Here is a 10,807-nt window from a genome sequence, read left to right on the forward strand (position 1 = left end):
CACTATGAGGCGCCGTATAGGGCTTAAATCAAACTTCACTCATGCACACACATATGAAACACTTGCATATACATATATGAAACACTCACACATACATATTTACTACTAACTGCTCAAACAACTACATATGAAATGCGCGCGCATATACATACATACTTTCCGCGCACATACATACAAACTCTTCTCGCACATTCACCTATGAGATTCTCAGTGTAACCGGAAGGCATTTCAGTGTAGACGGACTTGTCGCTTCATTCTCCCTGAATGGTAGTACTGGTTTGTATCATCACTGCTCAATCACATGGCGTATTCAGAACTATCCACATAATGTCTAAATATTACAGCGGCAGAAAACGCAGGTGATGATTTTCAAAAAGAAAATTGAAGCACGGAATCTGTGGCTAATATGTCGGATCCTACAACAGAAACAAATACTGTTTTGTGAAATGTGTTTCCTCGCCTTCGCTAATATGAACAATAACTAACTTATCGGAATCCCACGGGACAAACATTGTTCCGACCCCCCATATCACCCACTTTTGTGGTGATAAATAAATCACTCGTTGTCTTCTAAACTGTCTCTTAACGGTCTATTTAAGAAACGCTACTACTAATCAGGGAGAATGAAGTTCATATACATTGAAATTACTACTCCCTACACCCTACACCCTACTCCCTGCGCCATGGTAACACAAGCATCTTGGATACCTGTTGCTGCTGCTGTGGAAATTTCACGCTACGGACATTAAATATAGATCATTTATTGAAACAAAAACTGATACTATAAAAAAATATATAACGTATTGTGGCGTGGGCGGGGCGGCGGCTGACGACCAGCATGCTTTGCGGGAATGTCGGTGTGTTCACCATGATGGGGAAAGGTGTTTGGGTTAGTGATTTCGGCCCTGTTTGTGTGTGTGGGGGTGTGTGACGTGTGAAATGTGCTCCAGTTCAGGCTGACGCTGAATTGGATGTAGGCTCCCGAGTGAAGGTGCTGTTCATGCTATACATGCTGAGTGCCTAATAAAGTACTCCCAGCCATTGCATTGGGCCGCAAATAAGCTCACTCGTCTCTCCAGCATTCTTTCCGGCGTAAAAACGCTACATTGGTGTCAGAAGTGGGATGGAGAGTAACGGGTTCGAGCGCACAACGGAGGACCTTCTGAAAATCCAAGCGGGCCGCCGAGTAGCGGAGCGACTACTCGCACAGAAGAAGCGCTTTCCCGACGGCGCTAAAGCGAGCACACCACGGCAACCAACGTGGAGCGGCGAGGTGAAAATCCCGGCGCTGGATCTCGGGGCGGAGGCTGACGTTGCGCAAGCGCCGGAGCAAGATACAGCTCCGCGCGCCATTAGCCGGCAAAAGCCGGAGCAAGATACAGCTCCGCGCGCCGTTAGCCGGCAAAGCGACTTGCCGCTGCGCGAGGCCGAGCGCGCTGAGCCCATATCGGCGGTACATCACGGCGGAAGAGCCGAGCGACTGCCCGCAGCTCAGTGGCGCTCGGTTCGTGAACCTAGCCGGGGACAGGGCTACCCGTCGCGGCTAGGCAACAAGCAACTCTCCGACATTTCGCGGCGAGGCCGAGGCATGGGACAGCGTACACCAGCAGCCGCTAAACTAGCGCCGGGAGGACGCTTGGGAAGCCGCGCTGGGCTTTACATTGACTGTGTGCTGGATGGCGTCTTACTGCGGGCGCTCGTGGACACCGGCTCCACTGTTTCGCTGCTGCGCTCTGGAGTACTGGGGCAAAGCAAGCGTGTTCGCCGACGGCCTGATCCTGCCTTCAGCATCCGCACCGTTGCTGGGGACTGCGTCAAGGTACGGGCGTGTCGCACAGCGCGAGTCCAGGTGGGTGGCCGAACTTATTTCCACGGGTTTGTTGTGGGGAATGTCGAGGAGGACTGCATTTTGGGGTTGGACATTTTGGATAGATGGGGTGCGGTGCTGAACTTGTCCAGCGGAACTCTGCGTGGTAACTTCGGGGTAGCCAGGTTGCTCGGACCCAAACCACAGCCGGACAGGTTAGCAGCACACCGGGAAATGGAACTCCCGGTAGTCGACGTAGAACCCTCGACGCAGGACGTTCCCCCTGTGCAGTCCTCCAGACCCTCCGGTGGTGATCAGCCGTCCGAGCCAGCGTGCAGCCGCGTTACTGCGTCACCCAGAGCGTCACCCGCAGTCGCTCCGCCGGTCTCACAGCTGAACTGTGAACCGCTCATCGCCAGGCAGAAGGGCCCCACCCAGCGCTCGCGGGCACCGCTGCAAGACTTTCGGGTGGGGGCACCTATTGGGCGAATGGGCGTGGACACTCACAGCCAGGGGCGAGATTTTGCTGCTGGCGAGCAGGTGTGGGTGTGTTCCTCCGGAAGGAGGAGGAGGGGGCTCTCGGCCGGGCGTGTGTCTCACTGGGTGGGCCCCTGTACGGTAATAGCTCGGCTCTCCGATGTCATCTACCGGGTGCGGTTGGCGGGGCGGGCACGAGTTTTGCTCCACCGGGAACGTCTTGCGCCTTGCCAGCCGCACGCCGGGGAAACATTGAACTCTGTGGAGGCCGGACCGCCTCAGGACTACGTTTGCGTTCATCCCTCACCTGCCAAAGGACGCCGGCGTTCCCACCGCCAGCGGACCGCCTCCACGCCTCCGAAACAAAGTTCTTCATGGTGACCAGGGACGGTCACAGCTCGGGTGGGGGCAGTGTGGCGTGGGCGGGGCGGCGGCTGACGACCAGCATGCTTTGCGGGAATGTCGGTGTGTTCACCATGATGGGGAAAGGTGTTTGGGTTAGTGACTTCGGCCCTGTTGTGTGTGTGTTGAGGTGTGTGACGTGTGAAATGTGCTCCAGTTCAGGCTGACGCTGAATTGGATGTAGGCTCCTGAGTGAAGGTGCTGCTCATGCCATACCTGCTGTGTGCCTAATAAAGTACTCCCAGCCATTGCATTGGGCAGCAAATATTATTTTATATTAATATTATTGGGCAGTATTATTTATTTATTTATTTTTACAGATTACTAGCCTATATAATACGAATAGTTTCTTAATTTCTTCATTTAAAATGTAAATTATTGTGTCCTATTTGTTTATTTAGAGTCATAAGCTGAGGAATCTGAGTGCGCTAATAAAGCATAGTACTTAGAGGAGGCCCCTTTAAGAACTTTAGTTGAAATGATGGTTTCTTCCATTTCTGATAAAATAGTACGAAATTTGTTCTGCCTTAATAGGGATTCAAAGAAATGCCGGACCCGCAGGTACTTAAAAAAATCTACAGAGAGGATATTAAACTCTGCTCTAATTTTTTCAAATGACTTCAGGGTATCACAAGCCAAAAGGTCTGAAAAGTCAGACACGCCCTTAGAACCCCACTCCGACAGCCCAATACTCCTAATCTGAATTGGAAAATCAGGATTAAATGCCAAGGGAGAACGGACAGAAATAATGTGAGGAATGCCCAAATATTTTTTCACATCTTTCCAAACCAGTAATGTATTATAAATAATCATATTATCAGTGAGATGTTTTATCTGATCGATATTATTAATAAACCAAAGAGATTCTAATCTCCTGGGATAACAAAATAAGGATTCAAAGTCAATCCATAAAGCGTCCTGCCTATTCATAATCCAGCTTGTTATAATTTTGAGTTGAGCAGCCCAATAGTAAAGCTGAAAATTGGGCAGCGAGAGACCCCCCAAATCTCTTGGTTTACAGAGTTTAGAGAGACCAACTCTCGGATTTTTATTATTCCAGATATAACGAGATATAGAAGCGTTTAGTGATTTAAAGAAGGATGAATTTAAATAACACGGAAGATTTTGGAACACATTATTTAGACAGGGCAAAACATTCATTTTTATAACATTGACTCTCCCCAAGAGGGAAGTCGGCAAAGAGGTCCATCTTTCCAAATCTTTTCTAATTTCTCGAATTAAAGGGGAATAATTTGTCTCAAATAAATTTTTCAAATTGGGACTGAGAAAAATGCCCAAATATTTAAGACCCCTATCTGAAACCTGAAAAGGACATTGTATAGATGGGTTACGGGGGCAATTAAAGGGCATCGAGACAGATTTTCCTAAGTTAACTTTGTACCCTGACATGGTACTAAACGAGGTTAAAGAGTTCAAAACTGCGGGTATCGAGGATTGTGGATTCTCCAGATATAAAAGTACATCGTCTGCAAACAAGGAAATTACATGCTTTTTCCCATTAACTGTGATACCTGTAACATCTGAATTAATCCTGATAGATTCTGCTAAAGGTTCAATAAATAATGTAAACAATAGCGGTGATAGAGGGCACCCCTGTCTGCAGCCTCTACGTACTGGAAACCCCTCAGACATCAGTCCATTCGTATTGACAGTAGCAACAGAATCTGCATACAGATATTTAATGATATTAATGAAGTTGGAGCCTAGCCCAAATTTTTCCAAAACTGAAAACAAAAAAGGCCACTCCACGCGATCAAAAGCCTTTTCGGCATCCAAAGATAAAATCGTTGCTGGCTTATTTTGGGTATTAAGATAGTGAATAACATTAAGAGCACGAGGAACGTTGTCCATACCACATCTAGATCTCTTTAGGAAGGATCTTTTCAAGTCTGCGAGCCAGTGCTTTTGTGACTATCTTATAGTCCACATTAAGAAGACTAATTGGTCTATAGGATGAGCGGTCAAGGGGATTTTTATCTTTTTTTAAGAGCAGGCTAATAGAAGCTTGTTTCCAAGAGGGTGGTATTTCGCCTTCCCAAATTTTATTAACAGCAGGTATAAAAATTGGGTGAATTTTAGGCCAGAATTTTTTAAAGAATTCCAATGGGAAGCCATCCGGACCAGGGCATTTCCCGTTTAGCATAGACTGAATGGCCGCCCAGATCTCCTCCACTGTAAAAGGAGCATTTAAGCTAAATCGATCTTCCTCTAAAATCGACAATAATGGAATTTTGCTTAGATAGCCGGCAATGTCTAGGCCTGTCGCTTTTGATTCCGAGCTATGAAGAGATGTATAAAAATCCCTAAAAGTTCCGTTTATAGTTAAAGGGTCTCTTAAAATGTTACCATTCTCATCCCGTATCGTAACAATTGAACGATCATTATTTTGATTTTTTAGTTGGTGAGCAAGCAGTCTACTGGATTTATTGCCAAATTCATAATATTTTTGTTTAAGAAAGAGCAAAAGCTTCTGAATGTGGCTGGTATGGTCCATACTCAGATTGGTTCTTGCATTCACCAGCGCTTTTAAATTTGAAACTGTAGGGGATTCCTTATGAATTTGCTCTAATCTGGAAACGTCTTTTTCAAGCTTTTTCCTATTCCCGTCCCTGACTCTTTTAAGGTGAGAAGTGTAAGAGATGAGATGACCGCGTAGAGTGGCCTTAGCTGCATCCCAAATCATGGCGGAGGATACTGGGGACTCTCTATTATCAGACCAGAATTGAGATAAACAGTCTGAAACAAAAAGACAAAAAGAGTCACTGTTTAAGAGGGATGTGTTAAACCTCCAGTATGAGGTTCTAGGAATAGTGAAAGCAGGATCTATCTGCAAATGTACTGCTGCATGATCTGACAGAGTAATACTGTCAATACGACAGGACTGGATCGCATTCAAAAATTGCTTAGGGATAAAAAAATAATCAAGCCGAGAATAAGAATTATGGGGGTGTGAGTAAAATGTATAGTCCCTTACTTTAGGATTTAATTGGCGCCATGTATCTATCAAACCTGTATCTATACATAATTCGTTAAGAACCTTAGATGATTTGGGATTCGATACATTTGCAGACGAGGATTTATCTAGAGAGGCATTCATTACACAATTGAAGTCTTCAGCTAAAAAACCTAGACCTTAACAATAATAATTAAACAAAAAAATAATATGTGATATGAAATTAGGCGAGTCAAGATTTGGTGCGTAGACATTTAGAATTGTTATATGATGATTATAAATTGAGCCTGTAATCATAATGAATCTTCCTTCAGGATCTGATTCCTTGTGCTCTAGGCTAAAAGGTAGATTCTTATTTATAAGAATGGCCACCCCTCTCGTATTCTGTGAGTAAGAAGAAGAGTGAACCTGATCCACCCAATCTCTCCTCAGCTTTAAGCTTTCAGTATCAGACAGTTTAGTTTCCTGGAGCAGTACTATGTCGGGCTTTTGTTTTTTCAGATGAGTTAAAATTTTCTTCCTTTTTATCACATGGCCAATCCCTTGAACATTCCAGGTAACAAGTACCCATCCCTATACTGTCCCCAAACGACAGACCAAAACCACCCCTAATGAAGTCACCAAACACATTAAACATACCGTAGTCCTAACTCAACTGAAAGATCACAATAACAACTTAGTCGCCAGAGACAACGTCCAAACCCCAGGTTAAATAGAAAAAACTTAAATCAGGGTCCCCTTTAAATAAATTAAAGAGGTGTGCTTAAGGAAACTGAAATCTTATATGTGTAACGTTTTGAGACCAATAACAGTACAAATAAATTAATAAAAATAAGAGAGAAATGAAAGATAATAGTAGTAATTATAATAACAATAACAAATAAGAGGATGGGTTCAGTTTCAACGAGTTGCACAGTCATTCAAAACTGTAAAGAGTGAAGGCAGGGACTTAGTGAAAGTCGAGTCTACGTTCCTCCAATACAAACAAAAACTAATGAAAAAAATAAATAAATAAATAAAATACCTCAGTCAAGATTTTCCATGAAAGCGGTAGCTGTCTCGGGACTGTCAAAAAGGCGAATCTGCCCATTATAAAGACAGCGAAGCCGTGCTGGATAAGCAAAGCCTCGATACATGTTACGACGGGCCATTAGTTTCCCCACGGCATCAAACTCGCGGCGTTTGCGCAAAACCTCCGCAGACAGGTCAGAATAAAACCGTAAGCTAGAGCCATTGTAGGAGATATCATGCTTCTTTAAAGCTGCCTTAAGCACCTCTTCCTTCTGAGAATACTTCGGAGGCTTGTTCGCCAGCAGGCTTGGAGCCAAAGTCCGATGAGCGCGTTCAATCTCCAGCGGCGGGAAGTCAGCAGGTAGGCCGACCAAACTTGGGATGAGATTTTGAAGAGAGGCCGCGAGCGGGAGATTGATGATCTTCAAATTTTTCCGACGTCCGCGGTCATCCACGCGCCTTTTTAAGTCGGTCGTCCGATTAGATAAGTTAGAGAGAGAGAGTTCAACCGACGCCACAGATGTTTTTATATCGCCCAAAGCTCTATAAATCGTGTCTAGCCGTGTTTCAACCGATTCGTCCATATTATTAACACGTGAGGCCACAGATTTTATTTCTGCTAGAATTTGATCAGTAGTTGCCATACCAGATGGATTTGAGGCAACGTTACTGGTTCCTTCGTGCTGGTCCTTGTTGGCGGAGCACGCGGTCGAACGAAGCACTGCTTTTTTCCCCACACCAGAGGACGAGCCAGACGGAGAAAAGATAGGAAATTCTTTTTCACGCTGTGGCTTTGGCATAATTGAGACAAAATTTGACCAATAATATGATGTTACTTAAAGAAAACGAGACAATAAGCCGAGGTTTGGAGAGAGCCAAGTCTCAAGCGTCCATCTTGCTCCGGGTCACGTGACCTTCACGACTTCCTTTTTTTAAAAAATAATTAAAAAAGTTAATTTTATCTTCCTCAAACTCATGCAATTGTTTAATTTTCAAAAGATGTCTACAAAATAATCAGTTCACACAGAAACCATGGTCTCCTTAGTATTCACTAGGTTTATAGAGCAGCAAAGGAAACCATTCCACAATGTGCATGTTTTGAAAACATTTTTGTTCGCTTCAGAACTCCTGACCTGATATTTAGATATACTATTCTTCAATAAATATATTTGTTTGACAGGAAAGCTGTGCGCAAACAGGAATATATATTATTAAAAAAAAAAAAAAAAAAGCACCCCAGAAAAAAGGGCACTTTCTCTCCAGGAATAAAAAGGGCAGGTGCTCAAGCCCCCTTTGATCTCTATGTGTGCACGTGCCTGTCCTCGATAATAATTATAATAAAAATATAAATTATTTTTCAAGTAAAAATTTTTCACACTCCAGCGATATGTAATGACTTATAGGAAATTATCCATTCCCTTTTCCGCTAAACTGAAGATCCGTTGTTCACTCGTTCCCTACACCGCTACAGTTGGCTTTGTGCGCGTGCACAGAAAGTATGTATGTACTGTATATACGCGGAAAGTATGTATGTATGTGCGCGCGCATTTCATATGTAGTTGTTTGAGCAGTTAGTAGTATATATGTATGTGTGAGTGTTTCATATATGTGTGCATGAGTGAAGTTTGATTTAAGCCCTATACGGCGCCTCATAGAACACCACAAACAAATAATATATATATCTAGACTACACTACCACTTAAAAGTTTGTACACCCCTGCTGTTTATTTCTCTCTACACTGTAAAACAATATTGAAGGTGTTTATAATCCAAATGAATTACTAATGTAAAAAAAACATACATTATATCAAATGTTTATGATTTATATGGTATATTAAACTCAACATAGTGCTACAAAATATAAATTACATATAAAGTACAAAAACAAAGACCTGTATCAGATAGATAAAAATTGTATGCATTTTATTTATAAATTTTTAACTATTTACAATCAAATGCACCCAAATTTAACTGCGGTTTCTGCTGTCACTTACTTTTGCACTTTTTCCAGTGTTTTGTCTGTGCTATTGTTCTCCATCTCTGTCTGTAACCAGTGGTCGAATTGTAAAAACAAAATTCAATAGGGGATGGTGTGGTCAGTTTAATAATACTGTTTTAAGAACAGTTTTATTAGGAAAATATTAAGCTTAATTAAATCAACTTGGAGCCATCAAAACAAAACACATGAACTTAAACATGCAATTGTCAAAACTATCATTTGATCTTTTCTGTTCCCCGAGCTAAACAAAAATGTAAAAAGACTCTGCATACTTAAGTAAGTAATAATAAGTAATTTAATTAGCATAAAGACCACAAACTTGGATCAGACTGAATGCGCAGCCGGCACCTCTGATCTGAAGCTAGGACTGTTAAATATTAGATCTCTCGCATCTAAAGCAGTTATAGTTAATGAAATTATCACGGATCAGGAGTTTGATATACTCTGTTTAACAGAAACCTGGATTAAACAGGACGAGTATGTGGCTCTAAATGAAGCTAGTCCTCCTGGATACAGCTACATACACCAGCCTCGGTTAACTGGTAGAGGAGGAGGCGTCGCAGTTATTCACAACGATAATCTGACTATTGTACAAAAACACGGACACAAATTGAATTCATTTGAAGCTCTTTATAGTAACATAAGTGTAGCTACAAATATTAAGTCAGCTCAGTCAATCCCGATAATCATCATTTACAGACCTCCAGGGCTGTATTCTAAATTTTTTTGTGAATTTGCAGATTTCTTCTCAAACCTAAACGTTTCTAAAGACAAAAGGTTAATTGCTGGAAATTTTAATATTCATTTTGAGAATCCAGAAGACCCTCTGTCCATACTGTCCATACTGGACTCGGTAGGAGTAAATCAGTGTGTAGTAGGACCCACAGCCGCGCTACCGCTTTAAACGTATATACACAACTACCAAACAGAGTTTTATCAGTAATCTCCCAGAGTTCCCAACTTCGATTAGATCACTGTCTGACCCCACAGAACTCGATCAGGCGACTGAATATTTAGAGTCGACATTTCGCTATACCTTAGATAATGTAGCTCCAGTTAAAAGAAAAAATTATTAGAGATAAAAAAAAACTTGTTTCCTGGTATAACGATCACACGCGCACTTTAAAACAGACCGCTCGGAAATAAGAACGTAAATGGCGTCAAACTAAATTACTAGTATTTCAAATAGCATGGAAGGAGAGCATCCTGAACTATAGAAAAGCTCTTAGTGTAGCTAGATCAACATATCTCTCTGCTCTTATAGAAAATAACAAAAATAATCCTAGTAATTTTTATTTAATGCTGTAGCCAAATAACCAAAAATAAGACCACTACAGAAATCTCCACAACAACATCAAGCAACAGTGAGGACTTCATGAACTTTTTTAATAATAAAATTGTAAATATTAGGCATAAAATTGAGGTTTTGAAAACGGAAAATGTAATTGATGCAGATGTTAATCTAGCCATGTCAGATCAGAACCTAGAATACTTTACTCCCCTTGAAGAGAATGAACTAATTTCACTCATCTCTTCTGCAAATTCATCAACCTGTATATTAGATCCTGTACCGACACATTTTCTTAAACAGATAGTACCAGCAATAACAGAACCCCTGTTGAGAATAATTAATTCTTCACTCAGCATTGGTTATGTTCCAAAATCTTTTTAAATTAGCAGTTATCAAACCAATAATTAAGAAACCTGACCTCGACCCCTGTCAGCTGTCCAGTTACAGGCCAATATCAAACCTCCCCTTTATCTCTAAGATTCTGGAAAAGATAGTAGCGGAGCAGCTATGCTCATATATACATAGAAATGGCATACATGAACTGTATCAGTCAGGATTTAGGCCTCATCACAGCACAGAGACAGCACACGTTAAAGTAGTAAATGACATCCAGATAGGGTTCCCTCTCTACTTCACATACAGATGTGTCCACAGCTGTCAGAATGATACTACAGACATGTTTACAGCCTACAAGTCAGGGACGGATTATGGGTTGTGTGGGCCCCTGGGCAAAACGTTTGCAAGGGCCCCCCTCAAAAAAAAACAAAAAAAACGCCAGCATTGTCCGGGATGGCTAGTTGCTACGTCATCATGCCACTTGTGGGTCCAAACTAGTGCGGCGTACGC

The sequence above is a fragment of the Clarias gariepinus genome, chromosome 7, assembly GCF_024256425.1.
Source record: "Clarias gariepinus isolate MV-2021 ecotype Netherlands chromosome 7, CGAR_prim_01v2, whole genome shotgun sequence".
Taxonomy (NCBI): domain Eukaryota; kingdom Metazoa; phylum Chordata; class Actinopteri; order Siluriformes; family Clariidae; genus Clarias; species Clarias gariepinus.